Below are 23343 nucleotides of genomic sequence, written 5' to 3' on the forward strand. Positions count from 1 at the left end.
TTATCCCCTTACCCTACTTCCTCCCATCACCCAGAAACCTCCTATCCCATCCCCCTCCTCATGCTTCTATGAGGCAGTGACCGCACCTACCCCCCCTCACTATCCCCTCCCCGCCCTCACATTCCCCCCCCCCCACTCTGTGTTCATTTTTTCTATGGGACCAAGAAACTCCTCTCCCACCTATGTCCAACAAGGCCATCCTCCCCTACATATATCTCTGGAGTCTTGGGTCCCTCCCTATGTGTTCCCAGGCCGGTGGTTTAGACCCTGGGGGGCTCTGGTTGTTTGGTATTGTTGCTTTCTACCTGGGGTCACTAACCCTTTCTGCTCCTTCAGTCCTCTCACTAAGTTCTCCATTGGGAAACCCCTGATCATATCAGTGGTTAACTGTGAGCATCGTCCTCTGAGTGTGTTAGTCTTTGGCTGACCTCTAAGGAGACAGCTATATCATGTTCCTCACATTATGCACTTCCAGCCATCCAAACAGTGTTTAGCTTAGGGGTGGCTGTACATGGGATGAATACCCAGGTGGAATGGTCTCCTGATGGCCCCTCCTTCAGTTTCTGTTCCATGTTTTGTTTCCCTATTTGCTCCCTTGAGCATTTTTGTTTCTCGTTCTAAGTAGAACTGAGGCATCCCCTCTTGGTCTTCCTTCTTCATGAGCTTCATGTGGTCTGCGAGTTGAGTCTTCGCTAATCCAAGCTTTTGGGCTATCATCCGTGGAGATATGTTTGTGTAGCTACCTTCTTTTACGGTTTTTGGAAGATTACTTTCTTGCTTTTTCTAGGTTGTAGTTTCCCTCCTTGTGTTGGAGTTTTCCACCAATTATTCTTTGAAGTGCTGGATTTGTGTTGAGATACTGTGTAAATTTGGATTTGTCATGGAATATTTTGGTTTCTCCATCAATAATGATTGACAGTTTTGCTGGGTATAGTATTTTTCCCTTACTGCTTTTAGTATTTTTTCTTTGTTTTGTACATTTGATGTTTTGACTATTATATTATTATATTATATTATATTATAAAAGTATTTCTTTTCTGGTCTAAACTATTTGGAGTTCTGTAGGCTTCTTGTATATTTATGGACATCTCTTTCTTTAGGTTAGGGAAGTTTTCCTCTATAATTTTGTTGAGGATATTTACTGGTCCTTTAAGTTGGGAGTCTTCCCCCTCATCTATACCTATTATCCTTAGGTTTGGCCTTCTCATTGTGTCTTGGATTTCTTGTATATTTTGGGTTAGTAGCTTTTTGTATTTTGCATTTTCTTTGACAGTTGTGTCAATGTTTTCCATGGTATCTTCTGCACATGAGATTCTCTCTTCCATCTCTTGTATTCTGTTGGTGATACTTGTGTCTATGACTCCTGATCTTTTTTTTTAGGTTTTCTATCTCCAGGGTATTGTCCCTTTGTGATTTCTTTATTGTTTCTACTTAAATTTTTAGATCCTGCATGGTTCTGTTTAATTCCTTTTCCTGTTTGGTTGCATTTTCTTGCAATTCCTTAAGGGATTTTTGTGTTTCCTCTTTAAGGGTTTCTATCTGTCTACCAGTGCTCTCCTTAAGTTCTTTGAGAGTGTTATTTATGTCTTTCTTAAAGCCCTCTATCATCATCATGAGAAGTGATTTTAATTCTGATTCCTGCTTTTCTGGTGTGATGGGGTGTTCAGGGCTTGCTCTGATGGGGGAGCTGGGTTCTGATGATGCCATGTAACTTTGGTTTCTGTTGCTTACATTCTTGCTCTTGCCTTTTGCCATTTGGTTAACTCTAGTGCTACCTGTACTTGCTGTCTCTGACTGAAGCCTGCCTTTCCAGTTATCTAGCTTGTGTCTGATCTCCTAGGGGTCCAGATGTCTCTGTGATCTTTTCCAGCTGCACTGATTACAGTGGTACCTCTAGGATGCCTCAGGATATGGTGCCTCCAAGGTAGCAGTCCAGCTAGATGTCTGCTGTTCTGGGTGCAGTGTCTCCTCTAGAATATCTCAGGATATGTTGTCTGGTGCTCTGAGTTCAGTTGTTCCTCTGTGGCTCTGAGTTGAGTGGACCTTCCAGTATGTCTCAGGTGGAAACTGGGGTCCACACAACAGCAGACCTGGCAGAGGTCTGATCCAGGCCTCAGATCTGAGAACTAGTTTCTAAGACACTGTCCAAGTTAGAGCGCCTGGGATCCCTGCTTCCTCTGGGTTCTTGGGGGTTGAGGACAGAGCTGCCACCCAAGATCTGCTCAGTGCTCTGGCCCAGACCGGAAGGTCCTGCTGATATTCTTACTACATGTTTCTATCTGTCCACTTAGTCTTGGGGCATAGATTACAGAATGCCTGCAGGCAAAGCTTGTCTAAATATGAATCTTTTTTTTAAAAGGTTATTTATTTTATGTATATTAACATGCTGTCATTGACACACCAGAAGAGGGCATTGGATCCAATTACAGATGGTTGTGAGCCACCATGTGGTTGCTGGGAAAAGAACTCATTACCTCTGGAAGAGCAGTCAATGCTCCTAACTGCTGAGCCATCTCTCCAGCCCACTAAATATGAATCTTAACTACTACAAATCCCTTTGTTCGAGGGACATGGCCCTTTCCCATTCTCTCTGCTATTGGTCACTTTACAGAGCCTTCAAATAGTCCACCCTAGGCTACTCTGTAGCCTGAAGTTAGGAAGCAACCTTTTTTCTTTCTTTCTTTCTTTCTTTCTTTTTTTTTTTATGTTAACAACAGTATAGACATTACCATGTGTCTCCTTCGGCCACTAGTAGTCACTGTGTCACTTGCCTACTATCTGTTTTAAAGAAGCCATTAAATTTTCCTCCTGAGAGCAGACAGGAAGGTGAGCCCTAATTTTCTATTTTTAAACATTTGTATTTGATTTAAGATTTTCTACAAACAAAGCAGAAATTTGCCCATACTTCACTGTGGCCCATTTTCCCAGGTTAGAGGAATATTAAGCAACGTGAGGTTCTTATTTCTACCTTTATTCCCAGAGGTGATAACTGAAGCAAGAACTCTGCCAGCCTCCTCTTTCATGGTCTTTTGTGATAACAATAGCAGGTGCTGGCATTAGTAAGCTAGTAAGAAGTGACTCACTTCTGGTACCCATTCCCCTGTGCAACACCATGATAAGTCATAACAGTCATGGGCCCTGAGTTGGGACGCCCAAGCCTCTGCTGTTGCATGTGGGCAGGACATGGCAGTGGGTGGCTCTCTCCTATTCTGAGGCCTCTTGGAGGTGGAGTTGGAATCAGAGTTTTATCTTCACAACATCTGTGCCATTTCTGAGTGTGCGTGGGTTTATAGCACCGGGGGTGGGGGTGATTTGCTCTTTCTGCCCCCTTGATCTGCTCTGAGTCAGAGAGACTCCTGACATTAGCCCAGCTACAGCCTAATTGCCATGGCTCTTCATCTGAATTGTCCTTTTCAGATTGCTAAGCAGCAGTGTTCCCAACCCGAGTGCTGGAATTCATGAGTCAGGCGGGACTTATTCTGTGGGTGCCACGGAGAAAGAACTGCAGTGATAAAAGCAGCCCTAAGGGTTTTTTTTGTTTGTTTGTTTTTGTTTTTTTAATACTTGTTTACATAATGCAAAGACAGGGCTCTTGAGAATGTGGAGATGTTGAATTTTGCCAAGGGTAAATCTTCCATGGTTTTGATTGGCCTCTAGATGGCTCGTAACACATGCAGGTAAAGTGTTCATTTCCTGCTGGAGAGAATCTAACGGTGTATCCCTAAGGATGGTTAAGATGACTGCCCCTACTTTCCTAGCTCCTGTCGTCTTTGCACATCTGAACACACCTCCTAGTTTGTGTGGAAGACGAAAAGGCCTTGCATACACAGATACGCCCTGGAGAAGCTGGGAAAGTTAAACACACGGTGTGCCTCTTCAATGGAATGAGGTGTCCAGCTGTTCTTCCCGGTCATAAAAATGTAGCTTTAGGACCTGATGATCCTTTGCTGTCTGGTAAGACGGGCTTTGCTTGTATCTCCAGAACTGACTTATCTCAGACCCTTTCCCCTTAATTCTTGAGCATTGCTGGCCACAAAACCCATCCTTATGAGTGATACCACTTTATAACAGCTTAAGTGACTTCACTTCTATGTTATCTTAGGACCAGACCAATCCTGACACCCACAGGCGTTATGCTTACCTCAGTCAAACTCTGTAGATCCTAAATCTTAGACACCATCTCTGAGTCAACAGTCCTCATTCTTGTGCAGGCGGGTGGGGTGAGGAGGAGCCAGGTGTACTTTGTAAATCTCAATGTAAAAACATGTCGTACATTGTTGTACACTTGGGACCAAGTTAATCATTATCTAAATACTTTTTTCTAAAATTGTGCTGTGCTTAAATATGGCTAAAATGATCTGGGCGAGACTCAAGTGGTCCAGCACTGGTTGTAATAAAATACGGCTGAACTGAGGTTTTCCCTGCCTGATGTAAAACCTGCAGGGAATCACAAGTTTGGCTGTTTCTGGACTACCTAGTCTACTCTTTGACTAGCCCTGACTATGACTGAGCCCATCCCTAGCATTAGCCTTTCCTGGATGCAAGTGGTCTTTTCCCTTTCTCTGCTGATAGAAAGACCACAACAGAAACTCTTACAAAGTGAAGTGGCTCTTCCTCCTCTTCCTCCTCTTCCTCCTCTTCCTCCTCTTCCTCCTCCTCCTCCTCCTTCTCCTCCTTTTTTCTTCTTCTTCTTCTTCTTCTTCTTCTTCTTCTTCTTCTTCTTCTTCTTCTTCTTCTTCTTCTTCCTCCTTCTTTTTAATTTCCTGCTCTAATGAGGGAGATAAATCTATTCATCCATTTGTTTACTGAACTTTTAGGCACACTGGGGATCACTGATATCCAGAAATGGATGTTCTGGGAAGCATCATAGCTAACCCAGGACAAAATAGCGATGTAATATATGCTTTCACCTGGACCTAGTGAATACTATAAAAACATGTTGAAGCACCTAACATAAACATGTGAGACCCAAATAAGGCTTCTGGGAGAAATTACAGGCCTGAGGGTGCTTTCGAAGAGAGAAGGTTCAAGTTGGAGAAGCAGTCTTCTGCGACTGACATCTGTACAGAAGGGACTCCTCTTTTCTGCCCAAAGTGAGCAATAAATTAATTGAAGAGATCAATGTGAATCTTCCCTAAAATAAAAGTGATAAATTATGTGCATCTATTCTCTTAATGAAGAATCTGTTTTACCCATAGAAATGTACTCATCAAAGGATTTTATATTACCAATTATAATGCCTCCTACACAGCAGTCTATAACACAGGAACAGACAGTTACACATGTACAACCCTAAAGCTGATCACTGCTAACAGAGAGGTATACCTTTTATTCTCCTCCCCGCCGCCGTGTGTGTATGTGTGTGTGTGTGTGTGTATGTGTGTGTGTGTGTGTGTGTGTGTGAGAGAGAGAGAGAGAGAGAGAGAGAGAGAGAGAGAGAGAGAGAGGTCATGAAACTAGAAGGGAATCATAAAAAAGGAAAAAGAAAACTGTGGGGGTTTTGCCCTGACCTGCATAGCAGAAGTTGCCGCATCAGCTATTTTTGCTATACAGCACTTGGTGGAATTTCCCTGCCTGAGCTGGGAGTTCTACTTTTGGTCACCTTCCTTGAAGAGAGACCTATGTGGAGAAATGGAAACCTATGCCATTGGCTGCCAGCATGAGGTGACTTATGTCATCAGTCATGTCTAGGGGTTGGGCTTGTGGGTTTTGCCTTTATAAACCTGGTGCTTTGCAATAAAGTTGAGCCTTGATCAGAACTTTGTCTTGGCTCCATTCGTCCTTGTCCTTTAATTCCCAGACCCCCCTTCGAGGTCTCTACATTGACTGGTGGTCTTGGGTCGACTACAGAAAATATCACGGAAGCAAGAGGAGGAATGTTTGAAGAGAGGAAGGGCGCTAGCGAGAGGGGCAGATGAATCAGAGAAAAGTGGAGAAGGCAAGGGATAAATAAAGTATAATCATGTGTGTGTGTCTAAAACACCACAACGAAATCCATTACTTTGTAGGCTAACTTTAAAAATAAATAAAATAAAATCACCCAGAAAACCAATAACATATATATGATATAAATATATCTCATATGATATATATAGCTTATGAAAGGAACCTTATGCAACACCACTGGCTCTTAAGATTTAATATAAGTATCTTCCCACGCCGGTCACATGGCACATTTATTGAATGAGTTCCACTGGGTACTTACAAATATCTGCAAACCACAGTGTCTTAGAGAGGTCTGGAAGCTGTGCTGCAACATCTTTCTGGCTTTTGAATTTTTGTGCCCTCCTCTCCTTCCAGTCCCGCCCTCACAAACCCCTCTCCCATTACCCCCTCCCTTCTCTGAAGAGAAGCAGAAGCCTCCCTTTAGGTACCACACTGATCTGGGATGTCCAGTCCCAGCAGGACTAAGCGCATCCTCTCTCACTGAGGCCCAAGCACTTAGGGGAAGGAGATCCAAGGTATATGTCTTTTAGATGATACAATAAAAGAGAACACACGTCTATGATAATATTATCATTTGATGGCTTTTTTTTTAAATCAAACTTTGGGAAGTAATATAAGGAGCTATGAGTTTTAGAATTAGTTAAAAATGTTAATATTAACATATTAATAAAGTGTTTAATTTTAAAATGTTTTCTTGAATTTTTTTTTTTACCTTTAAAAGCATAATAGTTTAATTAAATGGAACTGGTTTTTATGATTGATATAGATGCCAGTTTAGGGCAAGAGGTTGCGTTGAGTTCTCTCTCTGCCCCACAGTAAGATGGCTATTCCCTCATAGACATGCTATTGCTGATTACGGTACACCCCAAGGGCATGTTCTTTAGTACAGAGACACAGTAGCACTCCCTGACTGCCTGTGCAGAAGCCCACACCATCAAAGCAGCTGGCAGAATGCGTGTACAGGTTCTGCTCACTGCCCTGCCCTTCGGCTGTACGATACTTGATTGCATAAGCTCCTACTTCTGCCTCTTCCAGGCTTGTTGCACTCTTTCCTGCCCAGGTCACCATCCCATACAAACATTCTGGTGGCTCATATGGAAACGTTACCTCTCCTCTGCCATTTCACTCGGGACTCTGTCAACTCTGTGGTGGGAATGATGGTGTCTGCAAAGGGTCTTTTGTTGGTGGAGTCTGGAGATTTTCTTGCTCCAGGGTACATTTGACACTCTCTTAGGAGCCACTGGAGTTCCTTCTAGACCTTTCTTTCTCTGTACGGGGACCCTTCAAGGATTCATTGAGGCTTGGGCACAACCAACAACAGTTCTCAGCCTGAAGGCTTCCCGTTCTCGTAGACAATTTCTAGAGCCTTTGGAATGAGAAACCCTGTCTCTTTACCGATGTTTTAGTGGGACAGCTTTCCCTCCTAGCTTGTGGCTGTCCTGCTTGGCAACTTGTAATCATATTTCTTAGAAAATGCAGGGGAGGTTTCTGAGGTGATGCCTCGGTGGGCAGTTAGCCACCGCGCAGGGAGCTGCTTGGAGTGGTGGGTCTCGGCCCCAGCATCACCATAGGGGCCGTCCTCAGCGTCTTTTCCCTCACCAGCTGGGTTCCATGCCTCTGTAGTGGTGCTTCATGATTGCTGTGCAGTTGCTGTCCCATCAGCAAGAATTCCACCATAATTCGGCTCATCTCTGCTTCTACTCTCATCCTTGGCACTTTTATGTCTTGCATCATGATGACAGAAGGTGTGCAAATTCAGCTGAAGAAGATTCCTGGATTCTGTGAAGGAGGATTTCAAATCAATATGACTGATACAAAGGCAGAGAAAGAGTGTGGCATGCTGGTCGGTTTTAAAGCTGTGTAACGGATCAACTTTGCTGTGGCCATCTTTTTCTTTGCCTTCTTTTTGCTCATGTTAAAAGTTAAAACAAGTAGAGATCCCAGAGCAGCAGTAGACAATGGGTTTTGGTTCTTCAAAATGGCAGCCATTATTGGTATCATGGTTGGATCTGTCTACATCCCTGGGGGCCATTTTACTAAAGTCTGGCTTGGTGCTGGAATGTTGGGGGCCACTTTCTTCATTTTCATCCAGCTGGTGCTCTTGGGAGACATGGCTCACTCTTGGAATGAATCATGGGTAAATTGAATGGAGGAAGGAAACCCAAGGCTCTGGTATGCTGCCTTGCTGTCCTTTACAAGCCTCCTTTACATCCTTTTGATCGTCTTTGCTATGCTGCTAACATCTTCTACACCAAGCCGGATGACTGCACAGAAAACAAGGTCTTCATCAGCCTGAACCTGATTTTTTATGCTGCAGTTTCTATGGTATCCATCCTCCCCAAAGTTCAGGAACACCAGCCTCATTCTGGCCTCCTTCAATCCTCCATCATCACTCTGTACACCCTTTACCTCACATGGTCGGCCATGACCAATGAACCTGAGCGGTCCTGCAACCCCTCCCTTACGGGCATCATCACACACTTAACTCCACCAACTGTGTCTCCAGCAAATTCACCGACTCTTGCTCCTGCCCATGCTCCACCATCACAGAACAGACACTTCATGAATTTGGATGATATTTGGGGACTGATTATCTTTGTTTCCTGCCTTATATATTCTAGCATCCGTACTTGGAGCAACAGCCAAGTTAACAAGCTGACCCTATCTGGGAGTGACAGTGTTATCCTTGGTGATAACGCCAATGGAGCCAGTGATGAAGGTGAACAGCCTCGGTGGGCTGTAGACAATGAGAAGGAGGGGGTGCAAGATAGCTACTCCTTTTTCCACTTGATGCTCTGCTATGCCTCCTTGTACATCATGATGACCATAACCAGCTGGTACAGCCCCAGTGCCAAATTCTAGAAGTTATCCATTGAGTGGCTAGCTGTATGGGTCAAAATGGGCTGGGTGTGCCTCCTCCTTTACCTCTGGACTCCTGCGGCTCCCCTGGTCCTCACAGGTTGGGACTTAGGCTGAGCTCAGTGTGTCAAGGACACTGCTAAAGCTGAAAGAGTCTCTTTTCCTGAAAATGCATATCCATTTTACATTTCATCAACCAGACTATTAAGTGAACACTTTGCAGATTTGGCTGTCTTCAGGTTTCATGTCAAAAGGCGAGATTGAATAATGGTTGATGCAGAGTCTGAGCTGTCATATATATATACATGTATATTATGTTTATTTGTAAGGCTACAGCACAGAGGGAATATTTTTCTGTTTTAACTTGAACTACAGCTGTGCTGTGAAGAGAAGTCTTTGTAAAGACTTGTAGATTCCTACAACTTTGGCCTAAGTTGTAAGTTAGATGGTTGTTGGATATTTAAGGCTGTCTTTAATATATTTCTATTACAGTCTCCTTAAAAAACAAAAAGGAATGCATTAATCCACATTTCCCTTCTTCAGAGGTGTATCGTCCTGGTTCTTGGCAAGGAATTATGTACTTAGGTCTGTTCCGGAAAAGCAGCTGCTCATAAGGCAGAGAGAAGGCTTTTGAGTTCCTTTACTTACTTTTTATACTACATTGATGCTGCTTGCTATAAGTCTGTGGCTTTGTCAGATGTGTCACCCCAGCAAAAGCTTTGTAGACCTGATTAAAATGAAAAGTTCACTTGGGAAACACTGCATTGTTATGTAATGATCTTGTGTATGAGTGGGTAAAAGTCAAAGGCATGTCAGTTTATTACGGTTGCAACATAAAAGTACTTAATTAAAATAGATATTTAGTTTTAAAAAAAAGAAAACGCAGGTGGAATAGTTTCCTTTCATGTTAGGTTTTTAAAGGCATTTTAAACTACATTCTTGTCAAATTGCTAGTAATCGTTAGACTGAATCTGAAAGGGATTCTTTGTAGCCTCACGACTCCCATTCTCATTTAGAAGATCACAAGAAATCTATCCAAATTCACTGTGATTGAATAGGCTTGTTGGCTCAGAATAGGTTGTTTAAAACCATGTCAGCCCTAGAAATTTTGATATGTATCTGTGTGTGGGGAGCCGACATCTTGAGCCATATACCCTGACAAGAGACTTGTTTACAACAGCCTACAACAGCTGAGCACACTCTGATAACGTCTTGTTTTAGATACCCAGGATCTTCCCTTAGGTGTGTGAGACTTAAAGGTGTGATTTAGAGACAAGACTTAAGAGCATGACTTAAAGGTGTGATTTAGAGATAGACCTAAGGGCGTGACTTAAGGGTGTGACTTAAAGGTGTGACTTAGAAGTGAGACATATAAAAGGCGAGAGGCAGACAGAAGAAGGCAACTTGTACTTGAGACTTGAGACAGAGAACTAGGAACTAGACACTTAGACTAGAGAACTGGGATTAGGACTTGGTGCTGAAACCCAGGACTTGAGACTTGGAGACACTAAGGACTAGGAACTCAAGAGTAGGAACTCGAGACTAGGAACTTGGACTAGGAACAAGAGACTTGGAGAGAAGAAGAGAGACTGAAGAATAAATGGGATTGAATCACACTGTCTGGTCTCCATTCTTCGAGTCTGTCCTCACTCTCTCTCTTGCTGAACCCCGACCCTTGGACCAGAGCAGCTAGGGGCAGTGCAGGCTCTAACAATTTAGCCCCCAAGGCTTTTGGCAGTGCGGGTTCCAACACTGACAGAGTGGTCTGTGACATTTTGGCCCCCAAACATGGGGTAGTGCGGTTCACAACATCTGTGTATGTGTATATAGGTACACACATATCTTCAGGCACAACATGTATGTTCGCACACATAGGTTCATATGTGTGGAGGCCAGAAGTCAGCCTAGAGTGTTGTTCCTCAGAAGTCATCCATCTTGATTTTTGAGACAGGATCTCTCATTGATTGACCTGAGTTGCATCATCTGGGCTAAGCTGGCTGGCCAGTGAGTACCTGAGACCTGCCAGTTTCTCCCTGTGCAACACTAGGACCACAGGTGTTTATCATTACTCTCAACATTTTTACGGATGTTCTGGGGCTTAAACTTGGGTCCTGATTCATAGATGGAAAGAACTTAATGGATGGAGCCATTTCTCCAGTAATTGTATTTTTACATTAAAATTTTTTTTCAAGGTTCTATTTAGTGTTAGAGTGTTTTAAATGACCTTCTACTATGGTCTGAGAGTTTTATGTTTTAGATGCTTAGACCCAGTGTAATAAAGAATATTCAGATGTGGTCTATCTTTAAAAGGTGGAGTCTAGTGAAGGGAGATTAGGCCAGAGGGCTCTATTCTCTGAAAGTATTAATGGAGTTCTTGAAGGCCCAGGCTCATTCACAAGAGAACAAGTTATAAAGTATTTGCCTCATACATGTATCAAGATCCCTTTCTGCTTCTCTGTCATAAAGAGATATGAGCAGGGAGCTTTCTCTAGCATACAGTGTTGTTCTAATTACCAGACTCCTCAGCCAAATAAACTATACTTCATGTGTTATGTTATGGCAACACGAAATATACTAAGTTCAAATTAGCTGTCATTTAGTTTTTCTGCTCAACACTGTGTGCTTTCTTTTACCTAACTCTGCTATTTACAGCGCTATTAAAGACATGACTGTGTGAGCCTTGGAGAACTCTCGGGGGGTTAATATAAGTTTGTGGATCCCTTACAATTTTAATAATTGTTCCCTTGTTGATGTCCATCTCATGTGGATTTTTTTAATCTCTAGCATTTCATAACTAGTATCATTTATACTACCTTGAAGATATTAGGAACTCCCTCTTATTATCACAGAAAATTATTTGGAATTACCCTCTGGGAGGCTCAATGGAAACATACCAACTGTGCTAGTCAGGGCATTGCTGCAGAACAACACCATGACCAAAGCGATTAGGGGAAGAGAGGGTTAATTCAGCTTATACTTTCATATCATTGTTCAGCATCAAAGGAAGTCAGGGGTGGAACTCAAGCAGGACAGGAACCTAAAGCAGGAGCTGATGCAGAGGCCATGGAAGGGTGCTGCTTTCTGGCATGCTTCTTATACCTTGATCAGCCTGCTTTCTTGCTTTTACTTAAAGAAAAACATTGTATTGATTCTTTTTGAATTTCACCTCATATGCCCCAACCCCACCCATCTCCCCATCCCTCCATATCCACCCTTGCAACCTCCCTCTGCAAAGAAAACAAAAACAAAACAATAACAACAAAACACAACTTGCCATGGAATCTGTGGTGTGCCCTGCAGTGCACCCTTTTGTCCAAATAGCTTTACTTGCAAATATGCATTGCAGTGAGTCATTGATCTGGTTTGAGGCCTCTGGCTTCTGCTAGAGCATCTACTGGATCCTCACTGGGACTTCTCTCGGACATCCTGTTGTTGCCTTGAGTCATGGAGATCCTGCAGCTTTGGTTCTGTAGGACTGACTCCCCTTTATTTGATCCAGCAGTTCCCAGAGGGAATAGATGTTAGGATAGGCCAACTCAAGGCCTTGGATCTGGGCCTGGGTGGTAGCTGAGTTGGTCAGCCTGCCAGCTCTCCTGCTTTGCCCAGTTAAGGTGCAGGGCCAGGTCTTCTGCCTTCTGTAGCTGGCAAGGAACAAGACTGGCTCTCCTATATTCAACCCACTGGAGCCAGCTCTCCCTCACCTGCACCATCAGGACCAGGTCTCCAGCACTGCCCTGTTAAGAGGCAGGGCCAGCTCTCTCCTGTGGTCCAGATGTGGGTGGGGAGCAGCTCTCCTGCACTTATACCACCAGTGCCAACTCTACTGTGCTGCCCAGGTGAGGTGCACGGCCCACTCTCCCAAGTGTCAGACTGCTTTCTTATAGATCCCAGGACCATCAGCCCAGAGATGGCACCACCCACAATGGGCTGGGCCCTCTCCCATCAATCACTAATTAAGACAATTCCCTACATGCTTGCCTTCAGCTTGGTCTTAGGGAGGCAATTTCTCAACCCAGGCTCCCTCCTTTCAGATGACTCTAGCTTGTTTCAAGTTGACATAAAACTCCGGAGCTCGCTAACTCTGAAAGAAAAGCTAAGCTGGTCTTAATTCCATTTGGGCCCACAGTTGCTCTTGCCAGAGTTAACAGTGCTGTCTGGGCAGTGTCGATAGCTGAGACCACGGTAGCTCCCTGTGGAACTCTGCTTTCTTCTTGCTTCCTTCCCCAGGACTTTCTCTCTGCCGCTCCCTTCAGGTCATCTGGAAGCTGCCCTCATCTCCTGGGCTGATCACCAGTGACCTAAGGTCATAGCAGATACCTTCCCCGGCACCTAGACTGTTGTCAGTGCTCTCACATGCCACGGCAGCGAGCAGGCGGCAGAGGAACTATCCTAGGGAATGAATGGGAGGCAGGAACATGCGTGGGAACAGAGTCCCAAGGTCCTCAATACATACCTTATTGGTCCATTCGACCTCAGCAAAAGCAATGCAAAATAAAATAAAAACCAACCAACTAAACAAAAACCCAGATTCAAATATAAAATTAGAAGATTGTGACCAGAGAGCATTAAAGTCACCCTCTGGTGAGCAGAAAAGGTCATATATGGCCACACACACTTGAAGCTAGCCCCATATATTTAATTCATTGAAACCTTCCAAGGACCCCCTTGTACAGGTGTGGAAATTAAGTAGCTGCATTCCCCACGGCAGTAAACAGCACAGCCAGGATTGAAACTTGAACAGGACCCCACAATAGTCCCTGCTTCGTCTTTCCTGCTAGCTTATCTCTGTCTACCCGTATACACGGGTGCAAGAGCTCTCTGCTACAGAAGGTTGGAATCATGGATAAAGGAGCCATTTCTCTGTGCCTGGTTGAGTCCAGGCTACTCAGATCTCAAGTCTCCTCCCTGCTGAGAACTATCCTTTACATCTGATGGTGTTAATAAAAGTGGCCCACCACACAGCATGGCTGTCATCATATAAAGATGGTTGTCTCAGTGTGTGTACATAAACATATTCACACAATTATCCATATATCGAAGGGCATTCATAAGATGTGTGGTTTTTGGTTTTTTTTTTTTTTTTTATGTTAACCATGTTGATTTTTAAGGAATTTTGTCTGTGTTGCCCCCTAGTGGCCATGAAAATCTGAAAGGAGCATTGCCAGTCATGAAAAAAATCAACCACCCAGCTGCCACTCCTTGCTAGAGTACAACGACCTGCTCAAGGGCCCTGGGCAGTGATGTTATGGAGAAGTGGGATGAAACCGCTGGGGACTTGTCCAACATTGGTCTCATCTAAATGGGGTGCGACATTTTCTAAATTCCAGCTTACATCTAGCCTTGGGGAAGGCAGGCCAGTGACAGAGGCTGCAAATTAAGCTGCCTGCTCACTGGTGATTTTTTATTTTTTGCTACTTACTATCTAATGGACATCATGCTAAAGGCTTCACCTACTGTCTACTTTAACAGCCAAAATAACTCTATGAGAGGTTAGCCTTCCATTACAGATACATAAGAAAGTCAGAGGGATGTGACATAAATTTCCTGTGGTCTTCTGGCTTGTAAAGCCTAGAGCTGGGATTTGAATCCAGCCCCAATTACTCCAGAACCCGTATCTTTCCCTGGTGAACTTACTGCATTACCAAATACTGTATGAGATTAATCCCACTAGGAAACATGTATTGGATCTTAAATATATATCAAAATTTATTCCAGGTGACAAAGATACAGCCATGGATAAGGCCAACCCCACCTTCATTCCAGTGTGGTTTGGGGCTGGAGGTGTTGACGAGGTGTGAGGTGGACATGATAAACTATGCCAATGTCAGCTAGCAGTAACTGCTCTGGAAAACACACAGTAATCTAACAAGACACAGAATGGGCATGGTGGTGATACTGTGTAGCCAGGGAAGACCCCACTAGTGAGAGAGGTGTTGTTTGACCAGAGCAAATAAGGAGAAAGTTATAGAGTCTCTGGGGAAGTGTGGGGGTGCATAGAGGTCGCAGGGAAGAGCAGATGTGCAGGTCTTCAGGGAGTGAACACTTGTGTGGAAGTGAGTTAGGGCTGGAGGGGGCTGGTTTCCTGAAGGCCTCAGCAGGGGGATGACTGTGATTCCAAGTGTGATGGAAAACCTTGTAAGTGCAAAGGCACTAGTGCAATAGGAAAAGCCAAGAGTAAAGTATCTTCTTGCATCAGACTTCTACTCCAGTCTGACCTTTCAGATCACTCTCTTGATGCCTGCGTTCCCAGGTGTGGCCCCATTGAGCTGTGTTAGCCACCATTGCGGCCTGCCAAAAGTGGCCAGTTCTCTTGCCTGTGCTCTGAGTTCTCCGTGGATCCCTGACCTGGCACTGCCGGGTCATCCCTCATCTGTTCACTGAAGAACTGCTTCTTCATACCGTGTTTTGCCCAGATGCCAAGGGGTAATTGGAAAGTTTTCTAAAATTTTCTGGGTCATAGCTAGAAAATTCTTTACTCTTGTATAATAAGTCTTGTGTTAAAGTTGAATTCCTTGCTCATCTCTCCAATTGTAAAAATATTGCATTGTACAACAATATGTGGAAATAGAAAACAAATTACCTGTAATTCTATGTCACAGAGCAGCAAACGTGTGACATCCTACTAGGTTCTGATGTGTTTACTATCTACACATAGTAAGTATTCTATTGATTTTTTTCCTTTCTAGGTTATGCCATAAACATTTTCTGATGTTGGACGATGGCCCATCAGATGAAGACGATTGCTTCAAACCTGACCACCTCGGTTTGATTCCTAGGACATACATGTGGAGTGAAAGAAACAACTGCTGAAAATTACTCTCTGAGCTCTACCCATGAGCCATGTCATGTGTGTGCACACACACTCATACAATAAATAAATAAAACACTCAACCTTTTAATTATCGAAAACTTCTAACATAAAAAGTTTAGAGAACTTTTTAATGAATTTCCTGTGCCCGCTACCAAGTTCCAACAAGTAATGAGAAGCCACTCAGCTCGACTTCACTGTCACCTCAAACCCTCCTCCAGTCAGGACTACTTTGTTTTGTTTTTGTTTTTTGTTTTTCGAGACAGGGTTTCTCTGTGTAGCCCTGGCTGTCCTGGAACTCACTCTGTAGACCAGGCTGGCCTCGAACTCAGAAATCCACCTGCCTCTGCCTCCCAAGTGCTGGGATTAAAGGCGTGCGCCACCACCGCCCGGCCAGTCAGGACTACTTTAAAGCAAATATCTGACGCCTTAGTTCAACTATAAATTTTTCCTCTATGTTTATCTGGAATCATGGCTCTGAACTGGGGCCATATCTCTCCTGGGAAGTATATGGCAGTGTCTGGAGACATTTTTAGTTATTAGAAATATGAGCGAGAAGACATCCAGAAGTCAGAGACCAGAGATGTCATTAAACATCCTATGATGTATACAAGATAACCCTCAGGGAAGTGTGATATAACCCAAAAGCCAAGGCTGAGAAAGAATGCTTTAAACAACAAAGCTTTTATTAAAAACTTTATTTTGGTATTATATAATGCAGAAAGCTCAGAGCTCAGAAGGAAACAGTATCTGTGAACTAACTGTACAATCCAGACAGAGACAGCAGGCTGTCCCACCCAGAAGCCCCTCTGATGTCTCCTCCTCAGCCTCCTTAGCAGACAGGTGCTTTAAAGTCTGCACACTGCAGAGAAATGCTTGACCCTGGTTCATCTCCTAGGTTACCAGTGAGGTGTTGGAATGGTTTCTGGTAGTGATGGTTTTATGCCTCAGGTTCTGGACCATGTCAGATGGTTATGCTAATGTGACTTATATAAGAGCTTTGAGGGCCTTGATAATAGCATGACTTCTAGAAGGAACTGGAGACTGAGGGCCTCAGAAGGTGCCAGCCCATGCCTCTGTATTTGAATACCACATATATCTTGGACACTAAGGTTTGGGAACTTTGCCTGGATGAGTTTGTCACACAGGGAATAAGCACCCTCATTCCATACAACCCATCTTGTGTCTGGTCTTGCTTGGACTCTGCCTTGTGTATTTATTCTGCTGCTGATATCAGTCTGTGTCTATAACATTGAATCCAACAGCTTCATTGCAGTGTAAGTCTTAGTGAGGCACTGGGCAGAGTAGCTCTGGCGATCCTAAACTTATCCATGTTTAGTTTTAAGGCCTCTGATTCAAAAACTATCCTTCTTACTGGAGTGATTTCTCTGTCCTCTACCTAACGCCTACTGAGTCATTCCCATGAGGTAAATCCAAACTAGTTTGTCATGCAAATCCTTTGTCCTTGGCCTTATAGTCTACAACGGTGGTCCTCAATCTTCCTAATGCTGTGACCCTTTAATACAGTTTCTCATGTTGTGGTGACCCCCCACCATAAAATTATTTTATTGCTACTTCATAACTGTAATTTTGCTTCTGTTATGAATTGTAATGTAAATATCTGATAAACAAAATATCAGATATACAATCCCTATGGGTCTCGACCCACAGGTTGAGAACCACTTCTCTAATATATTAGAATTTATTGTCTTGTTTACACACACACACACACTTTTGCTGTTTTCCATCAAGCTAGATCATGCCACCATCATGTCAAGTTATAGCAACTAGATTCTACTATGTCTAAAGCTAATAGGTTACCACTCAAGAAAGCATGGCTATCTCTGATCATAGCCAGAGAGTAGAGCCATAAAGAGACCCTCATCCCAAGAAATAGAATGTCTCTGGCATTAAGCCATCCATCACCAATTATGCCTGTCCTGCTCACTGGCAGGGGAAACAAAAAATGTTGCTATTATTTATTGTTTGTGACAGGACGTCTGTATAGATTTCAGGCTGACCTGAAGCTCATAATCCTTAGGCCTCAGATTCTAGAGCAGTAGTTCTCAACCTGTGGGTCTCGGGCCCCTTAGGGGGGGTCACATATTAGATATTTACATTATGATTAATAACAGTAGCAAAATTACAGTTATGAAGTAACAACGGAATCATTTTAGGTTGGGGTCACCACATGAAGAACTGTATCAAATGGCTGCAGCATTAGGAAGGTTGAGAACCACGGCTCTAGAAGGTTGAGCCTACAGTCTTTATTCCCGCTCCCTGCCCCAGGCACGCCTCTCACTAGTACCCATTTTCTCCAAAAGTCTAGGTTTAGCCCAATAGGAATAGACTCACGTTTGCTAGGAAAGTCAGTGTACCCTGCTATGTGCAGATGAATTCCCCCCCTCCTTCCCACGTCCATCTCCCAAAGAGAGAAAAAGGGCCAAGTATTCTGGTGAGCAGACCGATTTAAACGACTGGCTTCCCGTCCCAAGTCAGTAAAGTCCTGGTCCTCCATATAAACACAGCAGATGATACCAGGACAGACTCCAGCAGTGCACAGACGTTAACTGCTCTGTTAACTGCTCCGGACAGGAGGTTCTTGATGTTTCCAGATAGGGCCCTGAAGTGGTCTAGGACAGCCTTATCTCGGTGCTGTTTGAACTGTCGTTACTGCGTAAATGACTTCCTTTTGTTAAAATCTCCTCCTACACCATCAGGAAGAATAATTTACAGAATGTTACGTGTCTGGGTTTTGTGACAGAAAAATGGGCGACTGCTCTGATTCCGTGGGTGAGGGAGAAAAGACTCTGCAGCGCTCACCACAGCGAGCCAGCTGGATTCTGGGGGACTCTGGGCTGAACAGTTTTGCAATCTAATTAAGATGAGTTACATAAAGTACCATTTGGCCTGGTCTGCCTTCTTGTGAAGGTAAGTTACACTTTTTGCCTCTTAGCCTTCAAAATGGAAAGCAGAAGCAAGCAGATTTAAATTAAAACATTTTTTAAAAAGCTCTTATTAGTTGAAATAACAAAAGATCAAGCGAATGCATAGATACCAGCCATTAATACCCCTTGAAGAGAAAGTTGCCCCCTGCTGTCTTTGATGGACTGACCCTCTTTACTGCCTTGCGTTCAGAGGGGCCAAAGTGAGCAGCAAAGCAAAGCCTTGGAACTTAAACTGTGTGCAGGTGCGGGATTCTGAGGAACAATAGCTTTCAGGCGGGTGTCTTCCAGCTCCTGGAGCAATGCCATGGCAACATCTGTGGGGAAAGAGTGTGTGGGCGAAGGGGCTGCGCTAGCATCCAAGTTCACGCCATGTGAGCTCATGTGTCTCGCGTGGATCACCCTTGCTTGTAAATCCTCCCATTCCCCGATGTATTTATCCAGTCCAATATTCTTACATCAACCATCCTCGAGCAGCTCCTAATTGGTACTTCGAGCAAGAACAATGAGTGAAACTGAACAAATTTATCAGTGACGGGGGACAGGAAAGAGTGCACACAAGCCCACGCTACACAAGTGAAGCTAGGAACCGAAAGGCGTTTTAAGAGCTCAAGAGCCCCACAGGCGTGCGATTTATGGGGCGGTATCCAGCTCAGTAATAGCTCTGGTGGGGCGGAAACGTCGAGAGAATTGGATTCTGTCCTCAGGTAGAACAAAATTGAATGGTCTTTTTCAGTTTAGTAATTTCGTTTCGGTTGCGAAAGATTCAAAGGGGCTAAATTTGTTCACAGTTTAGTGGCTTCATTTTGTGCCGTCAACTGTGTTCTCAGATTTTTAAAAATATCCCTCCCTTGCTTAGTTGAAAAGCAACGGAGTCCAGGGAAGGAGAGAAGAGACGCTGAAGGAGTAGGAGAACCGTCTGGGGTCTGCTTCTCTCTGCCAGAGGTTCAGACGTCATCTTTCATTCCTCAGGTGCTGGAAGGGACCAACCAAAAGGGCACACAGGTACAGGAAGAGGGACAGAGAAGTAAATAGCCCCACTGGGGAGATGTAATGATTACTGAGAGAAGCATTTCTCAGAAAGACAGAGACGAAGGTGAGGTCGTAAGGATGGGCTGGGAAGGAGTCAGTGAAGTGAGAAGGAAGTATTCCCTGGGAAGATGGAAGAGCAGATATGTACAAAGGCCCTGGGGCAGAAAGAAGTGCGGCTGATGCAAGGGAGTTAATGTTAGCCAAGGAGTGGCCCTGGAATTTTAACAATGAAGGGAAGAGAGGGTCAGAGACAGTAGGGTGCGGGGATTTATAAGGAGGAGGAGCAGAAAGGTGGGAAGAAATAGTGGACACTGGGCACTGAGCATGCAGCAACCCCAGGGAAAGCTCTCGTGCTAAAACTCTATTTGTTATATTAGTCAAGAAGATAGTAAGTAGATGGCTGTCAACTTCAATCCGAAGGCACTCAGGATCAAGGAGCAGGGCCAAGTTTCTTGCTGGCCAACCATTTTACTATTATGGTTACTTGGTAACCAGCCCACCTGGCCTCTGGGAATGAAATGCCCAGTGTAGGCTTTATCCAATCTGGAATCCTAGCATTGTCACAGACCCTGGGGACTTCATGTCCATGTCAGTGTCTCTCACTAGCACCCTCAACCAGCAGAGGATGGCCCTTGTTATTATCATTATCACTACGGCTGGAAGGGGAACACAATACTTTTACCAGCACAATGCTCGTGTCTTTAGGATTCTTCGAGTGTGCATGGGCAACAACTCAGAGGCAGGGTCATGGTAAGAGTATCCCCAGCCCAGCCCCACTCCACCAGCCTCAGACCTCTTCTTATAGCTTTGGGCTTAGTGTTCATGAGAACCAGGAATATTAGCATCACCTGTGTGTCTGTTAGCAACGCATACTCTTTCGCCCCAGATCTTACTGAGTAAGAATATTCACATGACTCTCACACAATCTGTGTGTTCATTAAAGTTTAAGAATCACTCACCTAGGTTTGGCATGCCAGCGACTTTAGGGTATTAAATATTAAATATCTTAAAGTTAGACCACCCTGAAGCCCATGTATCACCTAATTGAAACCAATACTAAAATCACCTCTAGCTGTTCAGCTAGTCCATAGACTACAGTGTTCCCGGACTACACAAATTCCAGTAGATTCAGTTTTCTCCAAAATGAAGTTTCTTTCTCGGTCTACACCATATTCCAAACAGTGTTTCAGAATAAAAACAAGCACTCTCTTGTGTGTCCTTTGGTGCGTACATCTTCTTCTGGCTTTGCCTTTTTATATCCTAGTCAGGGGCCTGACAATCACGAGAGGAATAGAGCTAAGTTAAGTTCAGAGGCGATGGCTTTTGAGCTAAGGACTGAGCAGATAGAGTCTCTCCAGGAAATCCCAGAAAAACAGCAAAAAGACACAGCAAGCTGAAAAAGGCGCCCAGCCTAAGGATGGTGGGTCATGGGAGGAGCAGAGCATGAGCAATCTGAACGGAGAGGAGACTGCTCTGCTCGGAAGCTGCTCCCAGGCCTCAGGTAACTCTTCTGAAGAGGGGAATCTACCAGATGATGATGGGGATGATTAGCAGGAACTGGTCCAGCGTGGTGGGAAAGGAAGCCTGAGCCAGGAGAGGGTGTTTCAGAAGCATTGTGGGGCTTAGCAATTATATCTTATTATTTATTCACATAGACACTTACCTGAGGTCAAAATCTTCCCAATCCAGTCCCCTTACCTCTTAAGCATACCTTCTTCTACTCCAAGTCCTTGTCTTGCCAGTGTTTACTCTTCATGCTTCCCACCACCAAGTCCACGCCACGAGTCCATTTCCTCTTCCTAGTTTTGTCAAGTCTTAACCTGTAACGTTTTGCTTTTTAATTTTAATAGCTAATCATTGCTTAACAGTAAAAAACATGATTTATATACAGTAAACAAAAGTGAGTGGAATCTTGATTTATGTGTGTGTGTGTGTGTGTGTGTGTGTGTGTGTGTACAAGTCCCTCCTGAGTTGTCTTCTTGAAGTTTGGAACATAGCTAAAATCACAAGGAGAATCAATTCATGCCTCACCCATGACTTGTGGGGACCCTAGACTGAGTTTACCAGAAGAAGGAAGGATTCCTCCTGCTGAGTTTATATGCTTGGGTTGTAGCTTGTATGTGTTCCCCAAAGCTCACGTGTTGGGAACTTAATACTCAGGGCAACTTGAAGCATGGTTAAGAGGTGAGAATTTAAGAGGCAGTTTGGCCCTCGTGTGTACATCAATGCCATTTTACAGCAGCGGGGAGTGACTGAGGAAGCAGATTCCTGACGGAAGGGTAAGTTCTGCTCCCTTCCTTTCTTGCCCTTGTTCTCACCATCACCTAAGTGAGAGGCATTGGTGACCTAGGGTGACACACAGGCTCGGGTTTCCTCTGTTCCAGGGCCATAAACTAAATAAGTTCCCGTCTGTTGCAGCTTGCGGACCCTGTAGTGTTCCGTCCTGGTAACAAAACACAGAGTGGCCTTTGAACCTTCCTGTTGTATCTAAATCTTCACCGCTCCCTAACTGATGCCCAAACCTTTACCCCAAAATGAAGGAAAAAAAATAAAGGAGATTGTGAATTAACTTATCACTGTAGTTCTGGAACCCGTGGGATCACATTTTGAATTCAGGCTTAGAGCCTAAGAAGATGACCAGTCACTCCAGGAGACATTCCTTCTGTTCTGCATTTAGGACTTAGAGCTTGTCATAATAATTTCCTTAAGCTCTTCATTATCCAGTGTCACTAAAAACAGCAGGAACCGGGAGATGGCTCAATGCACCAAGGGTTCGCCATTTTGGATAGCCAGAATCCTTGAGGAGGCCACCTTTATAATCCCAGCATTTAAGAGCCTACAAGCAGAGGATTTCTGGGGCAAGCTAGCTAGGTCAGAGTGAGTGAGCACCAGGGTCAGGGACAGATCTTGCTTCAACAAATAAGTTGGAATTATAAGAGCCAATGGTGTTGGATGTCTCCAAGGAAACAGCGTCTTTTAGAGCCAACAGGGCTGATGCCCCCACACATGAACTCAATGAGACTTTGACAGCGCACATGTGACCTGCACAAATTCAAGCCCAACAAAAATCCTAATGGAAGCAGGGGAAGCTGGCACAAAGCCCCACTCCTAACCGAGGAGCTATTTGCAATTGATACACTAGAAGAAAGATAATCTCTCTTTTCCCAATGGAATAATACTGGGTATGTCGACCAAACCCCAGGCAAGCCCCATGCTCAGAAGTAGTTGACCAACACAAAACAGATGCCATGTTTTCTGTGTGTGCTTTCTTTTGTTATGATTTTGTGGCTTTGTCTTTTTGGTTTTGAACATAAAGTTGGGTGTGTAGGGGAGGATCTTGGAGGATTTGGGAAGGAGAAAGATTATGATGAAAATATATTGCATGAAAATTTAACAAAAATTAATAAATTGAAGGGTAAACCTGATGTCACCCCTGGTGCTCCACACATGCATACACACACATTCAAACACTCATGCACACATGCATGCACACACATTCAAACACTCATGCACACATGCATGCACACCACATACACACACAAGGAAGAAAAAAAGCCAAGCACCCCAGGAAAGAGAATACCTCGGTGATGGAGTGCTTGTCTTTTGTATGTGAGGTCCTGTGTTCCAGTGCCAACACCACAAAAAGAGAAGGAAAACCCCACTCCATCCCATTATGTGGACCATGAATAACTTTGCTTTTGATAGTGGTTTTATGTCAGATACCATTTAATGTCCCAATAAATGCTACCCCAA

General features: G+C 44.1%; 1 pseudogene; it reads left to right on the forward strand.

Annotated features, from left to right (window-relative positions):
* Positions 1-7678: 7678 nt before the first annotated feature.
* Positions 7679-8922, forward strand: LOC117720085 (serine incorporator 3 pseudogene; annotated as a pseudogene).
* Positions 8923-23343: the final 14421 nt, after the last annotated feature.

Source organism: Arvicanthis niloticus, chromosome 14 (assembly GCF_011762505.2).
Source record: "Arvicanthis niloticus isolate mArvNil1 chromosome 14, mArvNil1.pat.X, whole genome shotgun sequence".
Lineage (NCBI taxonomy): Eukaryota > Metazoa > Chordata > Mammalia > Rodentia > Muridae > Arvicanthis > Arvicanthis niloticus.